Genomic DNA, 23,023 nt, shown 5'->3' on the forward strand with positions numbered 1-23,023 from the left:
TTTATGTAAGACAGCTCATGTAAGGTATCATTGGAAAAGTCATGGCTTACTCAATGTGATTATTTGCTTTGTGTATATGTATCATTTTTGTATCTGAAGTTAGGATCTGTGTATCTGTATTTTATATTTGCTGCTTTGGGTCATGCCCATTACTGAGACTTCAGGGAGTACAATGGAAAAGCCAGACAGGGCTAATGGCCCAACAGCTAGAACAATGGACTGTGAATAGATATTAGAGTCAGGTGACCTGGTCACTTGGTACTAACTTGTATCTCAGGGTATGTCTACACTACAGCACTAATTCGAACTAAGCTAATTCGAACTAGTGCATCTAGACCTAAAAACTAGTTCAAATTAGCATTTTGCTAATTCGAACTAGCATGTCCACACGGAGTGGACCCTGAACTGAGGTTAAGGATGGTCGGAAGCAGTGCCGGCAGGGCATCAGGTTAGGACTTAGAGCGTGGAGCTGCTGTCTCAGGCTAGCCGCGGGCTGTGCTTAAAGGGACCTGACCCCCACCCCGGACAGACAGTTCTCAGGGTTCCCCGCTCGCTTGTCTAACTCGATGAGGGACAGCAAAGCAGTCCTGGCTTGCAGTGCCCTGAATGCCTGCACTCAGCACATCACAGCACTTGGCCATCAGCCCGGCTGCACTTGCCGCAGGCTGCCATCCAGGGGGGGTTAATTGGGGGGCTGCAAGAGAGCTTCCACCCCGAGGAGCCCGCAGAGCTAGCCCAGTCCTCCCCATCGGGGGCTCGTGCCCCATTCCTCCCTCACCTCCTTCCACTTACCCCTTCCTAGTCCCCCTTCCTGATGTAAAAAATAAAGGGCACGTGTGTTCAAAAATAGAAACTCTCTTTATTGAACAAAACGGGGGGGAATAAAACTGTGGGGAGACGGGGGAAAGGAGGCGGGAAAGGGCAGGAGAGAGTGTGGGAGAGGGGAGGGGGAAAACTGGGAGGAGGGAGCTGGAAGGGGGAAGCAAGGGAAAGGAGGGGGAGGGGAAACTCAGGGATTGGGGTGGAGTCTCGCTGGGCCAACTGCCTCCGAGCACGGCGAGGGAGGGGACCTCGGCATCCCTGGGGCGATGGGGTGGAGGGTGCGGAGGTTGAGGTGGGGGTGTGGACATTGAGGAAGAGGGTGTGGGGGTTGAGGAGGAAGAGGTGGGGGGGCAGGAGTGGGAGGAGGGACAGTAGTTGGGGGGGCAGCAGGCGCAGGACCAGCACGGGGCACCATGCTCTGCAGCAGGGCCTGGAGGTTTGAGTTCAGCCCTCGGACCTCAGCCAGCTGCTCCTGGCAGAGCTGCAGGTCTGCCCGCATCCAGGCCTCCACTGTGCGGTGCAGGGCTCGCAAGGACCCCAGGTGCTGGTCCCAGTACTCCTGCTCCGTGGTGGTGATCTGGAGCAGGCCGCAGGTGCGGGAGCATGTCTCAGGCAGGGTGGTGCACCCTGCACGAGCATCTGGTTCAGCTGTAGAGAAAGAAGAGAAGTGGTCAGTTCTCCCTGGGGACGCAGCGGATGATGCCCAGTTCCCCTTCCCCTCCCCCCGCGACGTGAGGGCGACCATGCCCTGCACTGTCAGAGCCGCTGTGCTTGTACAGAGGCCATGGTCAGGATGTCTGGCTCTCCCCGGGACTGGGAGCTGCCCCAAGACCGCACCCATGTCCCTGTGCTGTGTATAGTGTGGCCGGGGCCGTAGAGGGGACATGTGAAGGGAAAGCATCCTGCTGGGTCCCGCCCCGGGGTCGGGAGCATGTCAGGTCTCTTCACACATGCATGTGCCTATTGGGCCATGGCCCCTGGGTGTCACGCAGCTGGAGCCACCTGTCCAAGGGTGGCATGGCACGTGCTCGCACGTGCACAGGTGTCTGCGTGATCAGTGGAAGGCATGGCCCACGCGCGCGGTGTCTGGTCGAACTACTTACCCAGTACGGTCTCCCTCGACGACCCTGCCGACTCCAGTGCTGGAACATCTTGTGGTGGCCCCTCTGGTCCCGGCTCGCTGTCCCCCGGGCTGGCACGGACCGCCCCGCCCCCCAAGAGTCGGTCAAGGGTGGGGAAGTAGGGGCAGGTGGCAGCCCCTGCTGCGGCACCGCCCCTGGTGGCCCTGGCGTACGCCTGCCACAGCTGCTTTACTTTCAGGCGCACCTGCTCCTGGGTGCTCCTGTGTCCCTTTTGGGACATGGCGGCCGCTATGCTGCCGTAGACAGCCGCGTTCCTCCACCTAGTGCGGAGATCATGGAGGTTGGGGGCCTGCCCCCAAACCTCAATGAGGTCCATGACCTCCGCACTAGACCAGGAGGGTGTGTGCCATCTACGGCCCCTGGATGGCCCCTGGGTGCTGGGGGACTGGGCAGGGGACGGCTCGCTGGCACTGGCTCCCTGGCTCATCGTGGGGCCACTGGTTCGGGGCACCTTGTTCACCCACCGGAGAGAGCAGACACAGGTCAGTGGTGGGTCCTTGGACTCTCGCTCATGATAGGGTGAGCTAATAGCCATAAAGTCTGGATACTTGTCCCTATGTTCAGGGTAATATGACCTAATGGCCACAGAGTCAAAACACAATCCCTCTGGGATTAGGGTAGTACAGCCCAGCGGCCAGAGTCAGTATAAAATCCCCCTGTGTTCAGGGGCAGGGTAGTACAGTCAATACACAATCCCACTGTGTTCAGGGTAGTATGGCCTAATGGCCCCCGAGTTGGGATGCTTCCCCCCTGTGTTCAGGGTAACACAGCCTAGCAGCCACAGAGTCCATACACAATATGGCTTAACAGCGACAGTCAATATACAATCGCTCTGGGGTCAGGGTATTATGGCCCAGTGGCCATAGAGTCAATACACAATAGACGGCTACATTTCTATCACTATCCCACATGTGGTGGTATCTGAAGAGGAGATTGGGGGACCCAGGTCCTCCCTCTCCAACAGGTCCCAACCCAAGGCTCTAACAGCTGTGGAGCAGTCCAGTGCTAACTCAGTGGGAAATCCTACCACAAATACCAAGCTCTCAGGGAACAATTCCGCACCCTGAGCTACTTCCTACCCATATCCTGTAGGAAGTGCTCTCCATCATCTCACTCTGGTCCGGAGGCTTCTACTACAGTCCCCCTCGACCTGGCTGCCACTCTTTGGTCTGGTTGTGTTTCCTCCCCTGGAGCTTCTGCAGCACCTCCTTCCCCTGTGGCAGTGAGCCATGACTGAGCAGCTCCAGCAGCCTTTATAGCCAGCCTCCAGTTGGAGCATGCCCAGCAGGGTTGTGGGGGTGGAGCCTCCTCAGCCTCATTATGCCCTTATTTAATTTTGCGCAAGCAAATTGACTTCACATTATTTCTTCAGTTACACCAGGATAATCCCATTAATCTTCAATGTTCAGGTGAAACTGAAGACACAAACATGACCAACAGGATCTTTATGAGTGGTTTTAGTGCCAAAAGTTAAAATCCATCTTGACTTTCACATGCTGGGTTTCATTTGTAGGAATGGGAGTCAGAAAAAAATGTGTTTGTTTGTTTGTTTTGGTAAGTGGTTTATGTTTGCTAAGAATTCGGTGATATACAACAAACATGGAACTCTGCTAAGATGTATCAAGAGTCACTTTTCAGAATGGAGCTATCTTTTTAAATATTTTGATATGCAGGTCAAGGTTTTTTTACAAATTTGGATTGTACTAAAGTTTGATCCATCTAAGAAATCAAGTTTTCTTCTGTGAATGACTTACTTGTTGATGGTCATTCCTTTCATACGTAAAACTGATGAAAATCCCATTTTCATCCCGTTTTTGCATTTGGGCACCGTGAACACCATTGTGGCATAGTATGCTTATAGAACCTCTTGTGTCCATGCACAACTGCTTGCAATGGTGCATTGCTGTTCACATCCCAACTATGACTGCAGTTAGACTGAGCAAGATTAAGAACTATTTGCATCAGACACTGAGTCACTCTGCACCACTGTAGTTCCAGGGTAGGCAAGAAATGCAAGAGTTGCAACTGTATGGTGCAATGAGTTCACCCAATTGTGATCTCACTTTGCACCTGCCCTCCTTTCAGTGATAGTTGTTAGACAAGAACACTTGCTTTGTTGCCTGTCAAGATACTCACCTACTTGCAGCATGCGGACCTAAAAGCATGTGATGTGGTAGTCTAAATTACGTTATATATTTTCCAAATATGCATTTGTGATCTGAACAATTATTGTGATCTAAACATCACAAAGAACAAAAAAATCATTGATTAGTCAGTAGTATACACACTGAGAGACCCAGACATACAAAGGAGTCACTTTGGGGGGAATTGGCGTGACAGTCCATATGCCATCTTAGCAGCATTTCCCAAACTCTCAAGATATGGAGAAGGGAAAAAAACCTGTTTTAATTAATGCATACACAGGAAGGCAAACCCTTCCTTTCTCTGCGCTCTGCCCCAAAGCAAATCCACATAACCTCACTAGTGCACAGTCTACCCATCTCTCACAAACCCTGCAGCAGACAGTACCCAAAGTTATCAGCAGTATGGGGAGCTCAAGTTGTTGACTTTCCACCATGACACTTGCAAATGTCAAAGCATAGCCTCCTTCTTTTGATGCATGTATAGATCATTGTTCAACACAGAACAATTTAAGGCAATTTGTGCCTGGGATGGACCACACTGAGAATGTCACACTGAGGGCAGACGGCAAGAATTAGGGCAGACAATCCCCCCAAAGGGTTTGTTTACTCTATAATTATATTCACTAAGCCAGTAACAAAAGTGTTTCTGTAGTACAACACTGCTTAACCCAAAGCCAAACTTCCATCCAGTGGTTGGCACCTATCCAGACAAACAGGTCTGAATTATCCAATTATCACCCCTAATATCATTATCTCATAGACACTAACCTCACCTCAAGGTGGGCACCTTCCAAAGGCTCAGGAACTCTTTTTAATTCCCTGTTTTGTGTGTTTCTATGTGTTTCCTTCTGCAGGTGGTGCGGGCCTTCAACTCCGAGCTGCTGCACAGGAGTGTCTGCCTCAGAGACCTGGACACCATCGTGGCTGGCTTTTCTGCCCTTGGATTCCCAAGCTGTGGAGAAGCGATCGATGGGACACCCATCCCGGTCTGCGCACTGCCCCATTGAGCAGCCCAGTATATGAACTGGAAGGGTTACTTCTCCATGGTGCTGCAGGCCGTGGTTGACCACTGGGGACAGTTTACAGACATTTGTGTTGAGTGGTTGGGGTGAGCACATGATGCCCGCATATTTAGGAACTCATACCTCTATCACAGGCTGTAGGCTGGAACAGTCTTCCCGCAATGGAACTTTGCGGTTGGAGACGTGCAGATGCCGATTTGCATTGTGGGCGACGCAGCCTACCCCCTGATGCTGTGGCTCATGAAGCCCTACACTGGCCACCTGGACCTGAGCAAGAAACAATTTCATGTGCACCTGAACCGGACTTGCATGCAGGCAGAATGCACCTTCACGTGTCTAAAGGGGAGGTTCAAGTGCCTGCTCACTTGCCTCAACATGGGGAAAGAAAATATCCCTGAGGTGGTGGTGGCTGCGTGTTGTGTGCTCCACAACCTTGTGGAGAGCAAAGGGGAGGCCTTCCTCCCAGGGTGGGTGACAGCAGCTAGTGGCAAGGGGAGGCAGTTTGAGCAGACCTGGACAGCTGCCATCTGCCAGGCCCATTAGGCTGGGAGGCCGTGAGGGAGAGATTCTCCCAATGACTCTCTCCAGGGCCTCCCCAATACCTTTCCCACCACAACCCATCCCTGCAACCACTTACTGGACATTTAATACAGACAGCAGGTTATGTTAGAAACATAAACTTTGCGTTACATTGAAATAAATGTGATTAACTGGGGTGGAGGGGGGGATCAGAACCTGGAGGGGGAAAGGGAGAGTGAGACTCAGGGTTGAGGGTGTTGCTTGGACCACAAGCTCCTGCTCCTTCGGGTCCAGGGACCTTCACAGTCTTGGGGTTGGGTGGGGCCTGGGACAGTAGAGGGCTGGGCAGGAGTGGGGGTGGGGGGGTATGGGATGGCAGGTGATCGGGGAGACAGGGAGTGAGAAGGGGGAAAGGGACAATTGTGGGGAAGGGGGTTCAGGGGACAGGAGCAGTGTGAGCAGGAGGAGCAGCAACAGGGACAGAATCTGGGAAGGCCATGACCTTCCAGACTGTGGCACATATTTTTGTGCACTGCTGGATGAGCTTGTCCAGCAAGCGGTTGTGCCACACAGCCTCTTCCTGTGTCCTCTCAGCTGTGGTGTCCTTCAGTCCTTGGAGGACCCCGATGTGCTAGCGCATGAGGTCTTGATAGATGTGCCAGTGCCTGCAGCTTCCATGGACCCAGCTGGGTGGTAGGACAAGTGTAGCTCGACCCTCAATGATGGATGGTCCGGCTGTGGAGGACAAGAGGGAGAAGTGGTCATCATGTGTGCACACACTGTCCCTGCTTGTGAGCAGTTGAGTAACTGTCCTTGGAACAGGAGACGTTGATGTTCTGACAGCAAGCCCACATGTGGCCTGGCCAGCAGCCCTGGTCTCACAGGGTCCCCAAGGTGCTCAGGGCACCATTCTGCCCTTCCCCCCATGGCCAAGCAGCCCAGGGAAGTTTCCAGCCACAGTGTGTTCCCAGGTATTGGGACCTAGAGCAGCCTGGCCCTCCCAGACCCATCCCCCCCGTATGCCTGCACGTGGCAGCATTGTTTGCGGGAGCGGTTGTTGCCTCATACTTGCACACATGGCCGAGTGCTATGTGTGGCACTTGTCGGTCTATAGGGGGTCGTGCGTGTGCCCTTGTTGCCAGCCTGCTTCCCACAGGCTGCTGCTGTATGGGTGTCTGGCTGGGGGAGGACAGCCCTCCCTGGGGTCGGACATGTGTGGGGCCCTCCTCAGGCTGCGGGCAGCAGCCTGTGTGTGCCCCAGGACTGCATGTGATTGCACATGCACGGACAGCTGCACGCTGTCCAGGCCGAGCACGATGCATGACGATCGAGCCCCATGCCCTGTGCTCCCGCCTCCCCTGCCCGTTGTGTGTGGCAACCTCACAGCACTCACCTGAGGATGGGGTCTGAAGATGCCTGGGAAGACTCCTGGGTCTGGGGGACTGGCTCGAGGGTGAGGGTCACAGCAGTCTCAGTGTCCTCCTTCAGCTGCTTGTCTTCTGGGTCACCCTCCACCTGGAGCTCCGGCTGCTGCTGTATGGGTGTCTCCATCCCAGACTTGACCAGCACCTGTGAAGACAGGGGTTCCCTACCCACCAGGATTATGTCCAGCTCCTCATAATAAGCACAGTAGTGAGGAGCTTCCCTGGAGCGGGAGCTGTGTTCACAGGCCCTCACATAACCCTGCCTCAGTTCCTTCACCCTTGCTCTTACTTGATCCTGCACGTGGGGGTGGTGGCCTTTGTTCGCCAGACCATTGGCCATAAATCTCCCCACTCCTGTGGCATGACTGGAATGCCTGCAGGGATTCCTCCTCTGACCACAGTTCAAGGAGTGTCTGGATCTCTGCCCCCAACCGGTTGGAGCTTGGCGTTTTGTGCCCCTGGGTGGGTCCTGAGATGGCTCCCTGGAAGGGCCAGGGTGGCGTCAGGGGAGGGGAGGAGAGTTGTGGCTGTGCCATGGCTGTTTCTTGCTATGGCAGGGAGAGCCAAGCGGTCAGAGTCCTGCTCTGAAGCTAGCTTCTTGCCACAATGGATGCCTTGGGTACCTGTGGCTTTAAGACATGGGCTGGAGACAGGAACTATAGAGCTGTGATTAATGTAGATGGAAGTGGCCAGCAGGCCTTTTTTTTTTCCCCACGCATCCACACATGCCTTTTTTCGAAAGAGCTCTTTTGAAAATTGCATTCTTCCTCATAAAAGCAGGTTTACCGCTGTTGAAGAAACCACTGCGCTCTTTTGATTTAATTTAGAAAGAACGTGATGGCAGTCTAGACACAGGTGAAGTTTTTTCAAAAAAAGGCCACTTTTTTCGAAAAAAACTCTGTAGTCTAGACATACCTGTAGATGGGTCTCGGCAGGACAGAGCATATCAAATATTGCTATGTTGAAATGACCATGGATTCTACAGCCATGAGTAGAGAATTGATTCTCATGTTGTGGGTGAAATACATTTGATACCAGAGGGCTTTTAAATTATTTTATATTAAAAAAACCCACAAATACTGACCGTATTATACTGAGTTGTGCTTAAGTTTTTGTTTGTTTTTCCAACAGAAATGATGCATTTAGAAGCAAGAATAAACATTTCACTAGGAAATCTTTTTGCATGTTGGTATTTTTGAGAAATGAGAGTGGGATGTTCTAATGAAGTGTTAAGTCATGGGAAGACATTTGCACTGGACTGAACTGGATTTTGTAGTCAGAGTATTTCAGTTGTAGACAGCACAGAAAATCTTGTAACACTGGCATGCTGTATAGTGTGGAAGAAGAATCATCCTTTGAATTGCACGATCTTTTCATTCACGTAATCAGTTTGTTATGCACACAGTGATGCCACAGAGGTCAGCCTTTTAACTGATGGGTTTCTCACTGGCAGAATCTGAAAAAGTTCATTATACACACTTATCACATGATGCACTTCATCAAACAAATGGAACTGGGAGAATAAGTCTTTCTAACACTATTCTTCAGAGCTCCCTTATGCACTATTTACTGATATACTCTTCCTTGGTAAGGATACAATGGGGTTCCTTGTATTGAGGCATAGGACACAGGAAGTGCATTGCCACCATCCAAATTAGACACAGAAAAAGGGGAGAAAGGAGCCACTTACAAAGAAGTAACAGATAATTTGCAAATGCACTTAGAAAAGAATCTCAGATTGGTATACAATTAGATCAAAAACTCTTCAGGAGAATGGTCTTGTCTTCTTATTTTGGTCTGTAAAGTAGCATACATAATAATGATGCTATACAACTAATTTCTGCAACACACTACTGATACTGCAGAAAATTAGATTTTTTTTAATCAGCAGAAATTAACTAATATAAGTGTAATGCCAACAGGCAGAACCAAACCTGGGACCTCTAGAGCTTAGTGAAGGAACCTCCACAGTCTGAGCTAAAAGCCAGCTGGCGCTCAGTTAAAGTTCGAGAGCAAGCTCATTCTTTCTCTCTGTAAGTGGTCTAAGTGCTCCTACATGGGACAGTGAACCACAACCAGAATGTGTGTGGGTAGGGTTGCCAGATGGTACCGCAAAAAATACCCGACATGCAGTATTTTGGTCAAGCAAAAAAAAGAGGAGCACGGGATAATAAGTACTGCCTCTCCCAGCCACTCTCCCTTTCTCCCCCATTCTGACGGGCCCAGACCGGCGATCACAGCCCCCCTCCCAACTGGGACTCCCAGTCTGGGAGGCGGGGCCGCGATTGCTGCTCTGGGCATGTCAGAAGCAGGGGAGGAAGTCGGGGAGTGGCTGGGACTCCCAGCCACTCCCCTCACCCCAGCTAGGCTTCTGATGTGCCAAGAGCGGCGATCGCAGCCCCGCCTCCCAGCCTGGGAGTCCTGGATACCTGGCAACCCTATCTGTCCTAGAATACTGGACACCTGGCAACCCTATCTGTGGGTAACATAAGTATACAAAAATAAGAGTCAAAACTGGAATTATAGTTATATATGCTGTTAACTGAGATCTGTGTTGCCATGAAAGCCTTTTAAAGCCTGCTGAATCCTGATATGTGGTAAGGTTTGAGGTACTTAAACGTCTGTGACACAAACTAAGTATGTACACAAGCTCTACTTGTGTTTGTACAAGCTGCATCTGGTCAGACTGCACCTATTTATTTTTGATGTACAGAGAAACGACTCAGTTCAAATTCAGATCAGGGGATTGCTGTTGTGCCTCATTTGATGAATTCAGCTCAGTGTGCAATATCTTAGGTAATGTGCAGAACACTTGCTGAGTTCTCCAAATGATGTTGCCTTAGAATCTTCATTCGTGTAATCAGTATGTTTCTGATAAAGATAACAGTAACTTCTTCACATTGCCAGTGTTCTTTTTAAGTTACCTTTCTATATGCTGGCTTTTTAAAAGTTTGGGTGAATTTAGTGCTTATGAAAGTTAGGGGACTACGGGTATGTCTACACTACAAAGTTAATTCGAACTAACAGAAGTTAGTTCGAATTAACTTTGATAGGCGCTACACTAGCGCTCTGCTAGTTCGAACTTAATTCGAACTAGCGGAGTGCTTAATTCGAACTAGGTAAACCTCATTCTACGAGGACTAATGCCTAGTTCGAATTAGCTAGTTCGAATTAAGGGCTGTGTAGCCACTTAATTCGAACTAGTGGGAGGCTAACCCTTCCCAGTTTGCCCTGGTGGCCACTCTGGCCAACACCAGGGAAACTTGTCTGCCTCCCTCCCGGCCCCAGAGCCCTTAAAGGGCCACGGGCTGGCTACACAGTTTGTGCCAGTTGCAAGACTGCCAGCACCCAGCCAGCAGACCCTGCAGCTGGCACGCCATGAGCCAGTCACCCGATGCCACCCAGCCCTCCCCCTCTTCCCGGGACGAGCCTGGCAGCTCCCAGGAGCCTGCCTGGGGCCGCAAGAGGCGGGCGCCCGCTTGGTCTAGTGTGGAGATCGTGGACCTCATCGAGGTTTGGGGGGAAGCCTCCAATGTCCACGATCTCCACACTAGCCACAGGAATGCAGCTGTCTATGCCCACATGGCTGACAGCCTGGCCGCCAGAGGCCACCAGCGGACCCGGGAGCAGGTCCGCTGCAAAATAAAGGACCTGCAGCAGTCCTACTCCCGGACCTGCCTGCCAGGAGCCGACCCGGAGGCCTGCCCCCACTTTCACGCCTTGGACCACATCCTGGGGGCTCATGCCGTCCATGCCCCCAGGGTGGTCATCGACCCCGGGGCAGATGGACCGGTCCTGGACACCGAGGAGGAGGAGCCGGAGGACGCCACGAGCCAGGAGCCTACCAGGAGCCTGCCCAGGACCCAGGACCCCCGAGGAATCCCACAGACAATATCTCCTGTGTCATCTGAGGCCGGGGAGGCCTCCACCTGTGAGTACCATCATGCTCCCCTTATGTGTTTGGGGGGTGTGGGGGAGAGAGGGAACCCAGGGACCGTGCGCCTGGGCCTTGCCCGCCATGGAGCAGCAGCTGGGTGTCATGCAGGGGCCTTGGCCTTGCAGAGGGGGGCTGGGTTTCACCCACCTTGTCCCCAGGGAGAACTGACCGCTGCTCTTGTTTCACCACAGCCGCAGCACCTGGGACTGCAGGGTGCACCACCCCGCCTGCAACAGCCACCCACGCCCGGGCCAGCAGGCGTGCCAGAAACCAGGAGGACTACCAGCGGCGGCACCTCCGGTTCATGGAGCAGCTGCTCCGCAACCAGGAGCACTGGGAGGAGGAACTTCGGCTGCGCCAGCGGAGTGTGGATGTGCTGGAGGAGCAGCGCCGTGGCCTCAGAGGCCACCTCCAGACCCTGGTGGACCGGTTCCTGCCTCCTTCTGTTCCGGCTCCTGCGGCTGCCCCAGCTCTCGCTCCTCCTCCCACCTCTGATGCCCCTGCTCCCTCTGCTGCCCCTGCTCCCTCTCCCGCTTCCTCCGCACCCCCCGTCCCTCCTGCCCCACCCTCCACAACCATTCCCCCCCGAGGCCCCGCACCCGCAGTGTTGCGAGATGGAAGAGCCAGCCGGACCCCCAAGCCTGAGCTTTCCCTTCCCTACCTCCCCCTTCCAGCTCCCTCCTCCCAGGTTTCCCCCTCCCCTCTCCCACTATCACTCCTCCCTCCCCCCACCCCAGTTATGTAAAATAAAGAGAGGTTTTTTTTGCCAAAACAGGTGTCTTTATTTGACATTAGGAAGGGAGGTTAGGGAGGGGAAAGGGGAAGGGGGGGAGGGTGGAAGAAGGCCCCAGTGGGGCATTCAGGGAGAATTCAGTCCTCCTCCTCCACCTGGAAGCTCTCCCGCAGGGCTTCCCGGATCCGGACGGCCCCCTGCTGGGCTTCCCGGATGGCGGCGGTGTGGGGCTGAGCATACTGGCCAGCCATGCGGTCAGCCTCAGCCATCCAGGCTGACAGGAAAGCCTCCCCCTTCCTCTCACACAAATTGTGCAGCACACAACATGCTGCCACCACGGGAGGGATGTTATGCTCGGCGAGGTCGAGGCGGGTGAGGAGGCACCTAAATCGGGCTTTCAGTCGCCCGAAGGCCCCCTCAATGATGATGTGGGCCCTCGTCAGCCTCGCATTGAAGGCCTGGCGGGAGGGGTTGAGGTGCCCCGAGTAGGGCTTCATGAGCCAGGGCTGTAGGGGATAGGCCGCATCCCCCACCAGGCAGACGGGCATGTCCGTGTCCCCGACCTTGATGTGGCGGTCGGGGAAGAAGGTCCCGGCGTGCAGCCTCTGGCACACGGAGGAGTTCTGGTCCACCCTGGCATCGTGTGCCTTGCCGGACCAACCCACATTAATGTCCGTGAACTGTCTCCGGTGGTCCCACACGGGAAGTACCCCTTGCGGTTCATGTACTGGGAGGCCTAGTGTTCCGGGGCACGGATGGGGATGTGCGTCCCGTCGATGGCCCCCCCGCAGTTGGGGAAGCCGAGGGCGCCGAACCCCTGGATGACGGCGTCCAGGTCGGCGAGGCGGACCACCCTGCGGAGCAGCACCCGGTTGATGGCCTTGACCACCTGCGGAGAGACACAGCAAAGCGCGAATCAGTGGGGCGCCCAGGTGGCTGGGAGTGCTCGTGCCCTGGCAGTGCCCCACGCCCCACTCCCAGGAGCAACCCCCCCGGGCGGCGTGTAGTACGGCTGGGAGAGACTGGCCCCTCCGGTGCGGGGCACTTTTGCCTCCTCCCCCTCCGACCCTCCGTTTTCCCTGGGGTGGCCCATCCCCTCCTTGCAGCCCTCCTCGCCCCTGGCCCAGTGGCCGGCGAGTGCCGTACCTGCATGAGCACCGCTCCGATGGTGGATCTCCCCACGCTGAACTGGCTCCCGACAGATCGGTAGCTGTCCGGCATGGAGAGCTTCCAGAGTGCGATGGCCACACGCTTCTGGAGGGGGATGGCGGGCCTCATGCGAGTGTCCTTTCTGCACAGAGCAGGGGCGAGCCACTCGCAGAGCTCCAGGAAGGTGTCCCTCTTCATCCTGAAGTTCTGGGTCCACTGTTGGTCTCCCCAGCGCTCCAGGACGATGCGGTCCCACCAGTCGCTGTTGGTGTCCAGACGCCAGATGCGGTGGGGTATGCTGGCACCCGGGCGCCGCCGCAGCTGCTCCATGGCCCCCAGGGTGGCCAGGCAAAGAGGCAGGGGGCTGACATGCACCAGGTGGAACCAGGCAGCCTCCAGCCATTGCTGGCAGCCTTGCAGCAGCAAGTCCATGAACTGCACCAGAAAGTGCAGGGCGAGCTCTGGCTCCATGATGCCACCTGCGGCGGCGGCCCTGAAGGGAAGCACCGACACAGACAGGAGCAGAGAAAAACGCTTTGCTGTCCCTTGGTGAGGTAGGCAAGCAAGCAGAAAAACTGAGAACCGGCTGTCCAGGGGGGTCCCTTTAAGCACGAGCCTCAGATAGCCTCAGACAGCAGCCACACAAAGCAACTACTGACCTGATGCCCTGCCAGAACCGGTTTCAGCTGCCCTTAAACGCGCCCCTGCGTCCAATCAGTGTGGACACGCTAGTTCAAATTAGCAAAACGCTAATTCGAACTAGTTTTTAGTTCTAGATGCGCTAGTTCGAATTAGCTTATTCCTACTTGCAAGAAGGAATAAGAGATCCTCCGGAATAGGGCTTTATTCCGGAGGATCGCGCCAGTCTGGACGCTTTTTTCCAGCTTTTCCGCAAGCCGGAAAAAAGCGGCGGCCATGCTTATTTAAATCCCGCGGGGGATATTTAAATCCCCCGCGGATTTCCCTATTCCAAAGTTCTACATTAGCATGGCTATTCCGAAGAAGGGGCCAGTGTAGAGACAGCCATGGAGAGTAGGATCAGAGGCTAGGATCAGAGGCTAGAGCCTCAAAGCTGGGTCTTCAGCTTAACAGTTCTGCATACAGGAAATTGCCATTGTAACAAGGGACATCAGTCAGTTCAAGAGGAAAGCAGATAAAATGTTGAAGAAAGGGAATGTGTGTGGCTGAGAAATATAGGCAAATGGAACCAAAAAGGAAGCAGGCATGAGGGGCCTCTTGGTTTTTTTTCCTGTTGTAGCTTGGATGAATGAGACTGCAGTTCTTGACACTGATGTTTGAATGATTGAGTGAAACCTTTGTCTGCAGTGTCAATTCCCAAATTGGCTAAGGTTTTCAGTCTCACATATTAGTTTTTCCTGTTCCCAGCTAGATGTGCAAAGAAATGGGAACTTGACATGTGCATTTAAGATATGCATCTTTAATTGGAGTTACTGGAAGTTAACGAATTACCATTATGTGTTTTAAATAGTGAATATCTCTAATTAAAGCATGTCATACCAGGAAAACTAATCCTCATACTGTCGTATGCCTATACTTTGTAAGTCTGTAGCTTATTGTTATATCAATGTAAGCATCTGTAATCTGCACTAGGTATTGCTTTACATAAACTGGTATAGCAATATAATGGTGTAGGCAAGCTCTAAGAAAGCCCTTTTCCATCGTGTTCCTCTTTCCTTCATGAGTAGTGAACATTAAATTCTTTTTCCTCCTTCTACGACGGTATGTCTACACTGCCACCCTAGTTCGAAATAGGGTGGCTAACGTAGGCATTTGAAGTTGCAAATGAAGCCCAGGCTTTAAATATCCCGGGCTTCATTTGCATCTTGCCGGGTGCCGCCATTTTTAAATCCCCGTTAGTGCGGACTCTGTGCCCGCGGCTACACGCGGCATGGAGTAGGTAGTTCAAATTAGGCTCTCTAATTCGAACTACCATTACTCCTCGTGGAGTGTAGACATACCCCTATATAGTAAGAATTAATATACACATTCTGGGCACCTATGTCAATTTACCTCATGTGGCCATAGAATCATAGGGTTGGAAAAGATCTCAGGAGGTCATTGGGACCAAATCCCTGCCCAAAGCAAGACCAACCCCAATGAAATCATCCCAGCCAGGGCTTTGTCAAGCCGGGACTTAAAAATCTCTAGGGATGGAGATTCCACCACCTGCCTAGGTAACCTATTCCAGTGCTTCACCACCCTCCTAGTGAAATAGTTTTTCTTAATATCCAACCTAGACCTTCCCCACTGTAACTTCAGACCATTGCTCCTCATTCTGTTATCTGTCATTTCTGAAAACAGCCTCTCTCCATCCTCTTTGGAATCCCTCTTCAGATAGTTAAAGGCTGCTATCAAATCCCCCCTCACTCTTCTCTTCTGCAGACTAAATAAGCCCAAATCTCTGAGCCTCTCCTCAAAAGTCTTGTGCTCCAGCCTCCTAATCATTTTTGTTACCTGTGCTGGACTTTCTCCAATGTGTCCATATCCTTTCTATAATGGGGGCTCCAAAATTGCATGTAATACTTTGGATGTGGCCTCACCAGTGCCAAATAAAGGGAAATAATCACTTCTCTATATCTGCTGACAATGTTCCTCTTAATGCACCCTAATATGCCGTTAGCCTTCTTGGCTACAAGGACACACTGTTGCCTCTATTCAGCCTCTCATCTCCTGTAATCCCCAGGTCTTTTTTTGCTGAACTGCTGCTTAGCCAGTTGGCTCCCAGCCTGTAATATAGCTTGAGATTCTTCTGTCCCAAGTGTAGGTCTCTGCACATGTCCTTGTTGAACCTTATCAGATTCTTTTTGGCTCAATCCTCCAATTTGTCTAGGTCGCTCTGGACCCTATCCCTACCCTCCAATCTTATCTCTCTGCCTATCTTAGTGTCACGTGCAAACCTGCTGAGCATGCAATTCATCCCCTCATCCAAGTCATTAATAAAGATGTTGAACAAAACTGGTCCTGTAACCAACCCTTGGGACACTCTGCGCGATACCAACTGCCAACCAGACATCAAGACATTGATCATTACCCGTTGAGCCCAACAATATAGCCAGCTTTCTATCCACCTTACAGTTAATGTATCCAATCCATACTTCCTTAACTTGCTGGCAAGAATACCGTGGAAGATTATATCAAAAGCTTTACTGAAGTCAAGGTATATCGTGTCCACTGCCTTCCCCATATCCACAGAGCCAGTTACCTTGTCAGAGAAGTCCATCAGGTTGGTCAGGCATGACTTGCCCTTGGTGAATTCATGTTGACTATTCCTGATCACTTTCCTCTCTTCAAAGTGCTTCAAAATGGATTCCTTGAGGATCCCTGCCATGATTTTTCTGGAAACTGAGGTTAAGCTGACTGGCCTGTAGTTCCCTGGATTGTCCTCCTTCCTTTTTTAAAGATGGGCACTACATTTGCCTTTCCAATCATCTGGGACCTCTCCTGTTTGCCATGAGTTTGCAAAGATAATGGTCAATACTCCCATTTCCACAAAATTTCTTTCCTTTCTCTCGCCTCTTCAACATAAGCCTCAGAGCCATCTTCTCAGTTACCACTATGGCTGCTTGAAAGGCAGCCAGCATTGGTGTTGTCCATATACCTGTATCAGCTGACTGGAATAAGTGCTCTCTATATTGATCCATCTCTTCTGTGACTCAGCCCTTTAGCCAGGTCACATGTTTATGTCTGTCCCTTTTGGGATCATAGAATCATAGAGCTGGAAGAGACCTCAGAAGGTCATCAAGTCCAATCCCCTGCCCTAGGCAGGACCAATCCCAACATAGAATCATAGACCATATATAAAGACTCCAACAATGGGGTTGCTCTCTGAGCTAGGTGAGAGGGCTCCCACCAGGTTGACTTCTCAGGATCTTGATCCTTCTGTCCTTAGAGCCTCCTCTATCTAAAATCCCAGTCATGGGAAGGCTTTGACTTTTGGCATGCTCTATGCATATTAGGGGAATCTGGGCTTACCTTCTCCATTGGTTTCCAATACAAAGCTCAGCATAAGCAACTACGTTTTACACCAAGTGCTATAATATCATCTCCTAGATCACTTTACACCACACCCTTCTTTCCCTGTGTCATTAAATACCTAGAACCAAAGATACATTTTCAGGCCTCCTAAAAATCACCAGTCTCTTCCTGGTGCACACCTGCAGTACTCCTCTTCTCACGCTCTCAGGGTGTAGCTCAGTCCATCTCCTTGCATACTTGGAGACATGGTGGGGTGGAGCTTTCTGGTCCCAACATAGATATCTAACCCCTTCCTTGCCAGTATGGGATGGGTTTGTATAACCTATCACAGGAAGATAATAGAGCAGGAAGATGCTGTGATGAGTTTTGTGTGTATCACATGGATACATATCAATGTGCACTGAGAAATTACCTGATCAATAACTCATTTCACATCAGTCACCATACAACCATCAGATTGTAATGACTTTTGGTTACTACCAGTCAGGGCTGGATTAAGTGAGGTGTCCTAAAAGTGAAATGCTCTTTAATGTATCATCCACCCGCATCAATATTAGGGTTTCTTATTAAATTGCTTCAACTTATCAAAAGCAATTGGAAGGCTGAAGGCTTCCTCATAATGCACTTCAGCACTTAGTCTCTTACAGAAACTCCCAAGGCTGAAATTTTTACATCACTGTGATGTCTTTCCCTCAGATATGGCAGTCACAAAGCACTATATTCAGCAGACTTTAACATGCTGAAAAAAGAATGGATGCATAACAGCCACCATGTGTCAGTCCAAGTAAAAGAAATAGTTAGCTCTAACAAACCACCTCAAACCTGCTGTTTTCGGGTGAGCTACTTAAAAAAAAAAAGTAAGCTCCAAAGAATAAAAATACTTAACTATATTCATTCCAAATAAATTAGCTGTGTTGTGGGTAGTCTATAATAACATTGTCCTCAAACAAAAACTACTTCTGTTCCCAGTGGGCAGAGAAAATGTATTACAACCAGGCCTGCTGTTGGGGGAGGGGAGAAGCGGCGGCACTCGGAACCTGGTTTCTTTAAATCGCAACTGGAGAGCTGAGCAGCATGCTCTGGGTGGCTCTAACGGCTGGGGGTAGGGCATAGTATACTCTGGGCAGTGCTGAGGGCTGATTGCCCAAGGCTCTGCCCCCTCTATGAACATGCAGCCAACCCAGTCCTCCGCCTTGTCCAGAGTCCTGGCATGGCTGTTTGCTCTCCTGACTAAACCTGCTGGCAGTAACTGTTTTAACGCAAATGTAGGCTTAGTCCTGTTCTCATTATGGTCATGGTATTAGACAAGACAGGTGTTTTCAGAAGAGGTGCATATTCAATTGCATAAGATTTCAGAGCGCTTTTAGAAAGTTTAGCATATGTATTGGTGAAGTTCCCATCTATTACTGTATCAATGACTGTTTACAACACAGTAGGTTGCTGAGGGGATTTAAACAGAGGGCTGTCTTCTGTGGAGATGGAGTGGAACCATATTTTAGCCATGTTCCTGACTTGTACAACAGCCTTGAATTTATGAAGATTAGGAGCACAATTTAGGAAGCTGTCAGAGTTCCATTTATGTTGCAAATCCAGTTTGTGTCAGTGCTGCTGTATTATGAAAACATTATCCTACAATAGTTACAATGTCAGTTTAAACTGGAAACTTCAAAAGTAGCTGTCATTAGAAAGCTGGTTGCACTTCCCAAACCAATGGCAGACTCCTTCAGGTAACCAGACTCCTCTAAGTGAAGGCAGAAAAAAGTCTATGCCTCTTGTAATAAAGTGGGGAATGAAATATGAATGAATGTTTATTTTGAAAGATAGCACACACCTGTTCTTTCTGCTGAATCATAGGTAACTATTGGAGGCTCATTTCCGTCTGTTACCATGGCAAACTCTTTGCACTTCAAGGCCTTACAACTTTGTTTTCTTTCAAGATGAGGTACTTGCCCTAGCTTTTCCAGCAGTGTTAACCCAATAACATGGAAGTGTGATAAATAATAGTAATTGCTCTTCTCCCTCCATCAATATGTCTCATTTGTGTGGCACTGACCTATGGACTGTTCTTCCTTTGAACTCCTTTTTGAAGTTTGCTGCTGCCTGTAGTAGTCATCCTTATTAACATTCCTGGTTCTCATTTGCTTTCAGCTCAGTTGCCAGCTAGAGATAAGGAAGGGCAGGCCACTAACAATGGTGCTTTTCACGCAAGCTGCTCTAATGAGAAGGCTGGGTAGTTTATCTTGCTGTCTCTCCAGGCAGGTTACATGGTTTTTGCTTCTTTGTTTTGTTAAATGGTTCAGAAGAAACCTGGAAGGTTAAAGAGCCTATCGGGGAAACAGGCAAACATGAGAATGTACATCAACAATAATTTTCCATTTTTTTTTATTTGAAACCTTATTTGATTGACTTTTTTTTATCAGACTGGCTGTAATCTATCCTTAGTTGAGATGAGCTATGGAAAAGAACCATTGATATAAATTTTGTTAAGGGCTGGTGATTTGTATCAAAGGCACATCCCAATAGTGTAATTTGAGTTTCTTGAAACTTGTAGCATAAGTAGAGAGATACTTTTTCCCAGTGAATTTTATTTATATTCTAATACATCACCATGTTAAATTGGAAGAAACTAAGACCTCATGCCTTCATCTATATCTTGATTACAGGGACATTGCTTTTCTCCCCCCTCTGTGAATCCTACTAGCTGGTCTGATAAGCAAAATCAGACATAAAACAGTTGTGAATATTTAAAGACATGCTTTTTGCCCTCTCCATTACCTGTAACTCAGCTTCTGCTAGGCAGTCATGCTAGACTCTTGGAAAATGTAAACATGGAACTGCTATAGATAGTACTACACTATTTTCATATATAGGGTACGTCTACGCAGCAGCGTTATTTCAGAACAACTGATGTTATTCCGAATTAACAAAGAGCACATCTACAATATAAGCCTTTATTTCAACATAATGTCAGGCTGGAGGTTACTCATGGTAATCCTCATTTTACAAGGCATAAGGAAAGTGGAAGGAAGAGTGTTCCTCCTTTGCTTTCCTGCTGTGTAGACAGCACCAAAACCCAAAATACGCTATTTTGACCTATGCTATGCAATTGACGTAGCTTATTTGGACTTTAGCTCTGCTTTGTAGATGTACCCATAGTTACTAATTTACTTAGACTTTGGCTGCAAATGTACTTTTAATGCTTGCTCTCATTCATTTTTCTTCCCTTCTATGTCTCTGTCTTTTGTCCTCTATATTTTATTTATCCAATTCCTTTTATACTAATTCACGTAAAATGTTTAATTTTTAATTAACAACAGTATATTTTGTTTGCCTTTTCCCCTTTATGTGCTATTTCTTTCTTACTATTCTCTATCATTTCTATTCTTTGTCTGTTTTTCTCCTCCTTTCTCTCCCTATTCATAACTCCTACCATCTCTCTACATTAATAAACATTTTTATTGTTTATTGAAGAGGAAACAGCTAAACTGCTGTATCTCCATCCCCATGTCCTCATCATCATGGTCTGTATCCTTATAGAATCCTCTTAACTCATTTAAAGATTAATTAAAATGGAATCAGTGAATAAATGTCTGAAGAAAGGAATTTGGCTCTTTGTGCTTCCTAGACCCTGATCCTTTCTCTCTCCCCCACTGGTATTGTTTTTCCAGTAAAATATTATTTTAATACATTTTAAGACTAGAAAAGACCATTAGAAAAAGATCTGGTCTGATCTGGCATAAAACAGGCCATAGCATTTAAGCCAGTGATTCTTGAACCAATAACCTGTGGTTGAACAGAAGGACGTCTTGATTTAAAGACTTGGGTATGCCTACACTGCAATGTAAGCCCAGCGTTAGAAAAATTTTTAGTTAGAAGACCTGGATTTGTTAACCTAGATTTTTAGTGTCTACACACATTTGTAACCCCAGGTTGAACCCTGTTGAACCCTGCCTCACAACCTGGGCTGTAGTGTTTACATTGCACCCATACCCATACCCCAAACTTCCTAGTACCCTCCCTAGTTCACTCCCTCTGGGGCATTTGGCATTGACCACTGTTGGCAGACAGGCTACTGGGCTAGATGGACCATACTGGGCAATATGGCCATTCTTATGTTCTCCCAAAATGTGACTGCTCAGGTCCTTTGTAGTGCAGTATGGGAAAGCTTGACTGTTCCCAAACTTGACTGTCCAGAGGACAAAGAAAGTCAGAAAATGGGATTGTGGGATACTTTGGGGGTGATTCCCAGCACACAAATCCAGTGGGACTGCATCTACACTGAAAAGTTGTATGCAGGGTACATCTATACTGCAAATAGACACCCATGGCTGGCCCAAGTTAGCTGAGTCGGGCTGCAGAATTGCAGTGTACATGTTTGGGCATTGAGCCTCCCCCTCACAGTGGTGTCAGAACCCAATCTCCAGCCCAAGCTTGAGTGCCCAACCAGGGGATCCCTGGTATATATCTCCCAATCATCCATCCTTTCTCAAAACTGTCACTCATCAATACGGGTATGTGTTCTGATTTAAATCGGTCCCAATCCCAATCAGTCCTGACCGTTGGTGTCACTTTTCTGTGGATTCTTAGCATCTATGGGGAACCAGAACCCCTCTCCCCTGCACCGCTCATCTGTCCTCCTCTTTCCCAGCACCTTCTGCACAATGCTGAACAACTTTTCCACAGTGTGCTGGAGCCACTTGGAAGGAAGGGGGGCAGCGGGGATGGAGAATGCTTGGAGGAGGTGGCAGAAGTGGGTGGGAAAGGCAGGATAGATGTGGAGGGGGAGCAGGAAGACATAGTGCAGGCAATTATTTCTTATGGGGAAAAATTCCCTGGTATCTGTCATTTCAGCATCTGTCACTCTTTTCAAGAATACAATCCCAACGTATATTAGGGACTGCTTGTACAGCAACTTTATAGCACCACAACCCAAGCCCCATGAACCCGAGTCAGCAGACACAGGTTAGCAGCAAGCAGTGTAGATGTGCTCCAGGTGATAAAGAATCTACCATCACCCGGTTAATCTAGTTGCTAAAATGCCAATTTTTATCTGTTATTTCCAATTTAAACAAATCTGGCTTCAGCTTCCTATCACTGATTCTTGTAATGCTTTTGTCTGCTATCTTAAGGAATCCTGTAAAAGCAGATGATGGGAGAATCTTATTTCCCCTTAACTTAGTCTATATTTCTTTGGCATGGTCCCCCAGAGATTTCCATATCTTGATTAGCTGTAACTAATCTATTCTCAAACTCTTTCACACCTCTCCACATAGCCTCAGTTCCAAATGCACTAATGCTAATCGTATGTGTCTAGAGATCATGAGGCAGGTCCCCAAAAAACTAAAATGAAAAAAAGTGTCTTTCTTTTAATTGCCTTCCCCTTGCTGAAACTTTAGAGTGCACTCAGGTCACATTTACAAGCTTTTTGCTGCAATCATGAGTACTAGAAGCTACCATTTACAAAGAGAAATGGAGGTGGAGGTGAAGGGGAAAGGGAGTGGGACTCTCACTTAATCAGATCCTGCCAGAAACTGGGGCTGTAAGAAATACACCAATTATCACAAGAGCCATGATGAAATGAGAGTGACAACATGGGATATGCCTCTCAAAGTCACCTGGTTAGATATAATTTCTAATAAAGAGCCCCTACACAGAAAATCTGCTTGTGATGTATTTGCATTACAGGCCCTCATTTTGCAGCTCTATTTCTGATTGCTTCTCATGCACACAGCAAGGCAGACCCTGCCAACCTGCTTCTCCCTAGAAGGGTAATTAAACATTTTGCCCAGTGTGAAAGGAATATCAGCTATTTGGTTAAATAGATTTCATTGTTAGTCTGCACAAAGGCTTTTGTGAAGGTAATTTTGGAAATCACTCTATAATACATTCTGAATAATGAATTAGAAGAGGATCATGCAAAGGTATTTGCATTGATTATAGCTGATTTTGGGCTTGTTCCTAGAGTACTTATGAGACTATTCAAAAGAATAAGGACTATAGGCTTTGACCATTAAAGTTGAATAGAATCCCAGCTGTTATGTCAATAAGGCTAAATGAATTAAAAAACCCGACGACTTCTCCAAAATATTTTTTGTATCTTTAAAAAAACCCTGTCATTTTTATTGATCAAATATT

This window comes from Pelodiscus sinensis, chromosome 3 (genome assembly GCF_052426305.1).
Source record: "Pelodiscus sinensis isolate ZL-2025 chromosome 3, ASM5242630v1, whole genome shotgun sequence".
Lineage (NCBI taxonomy): Eukaryota > Metazoa > Chordata > Testudines > Trionychidae > Pelodiscus > Pelodiscus sinensis.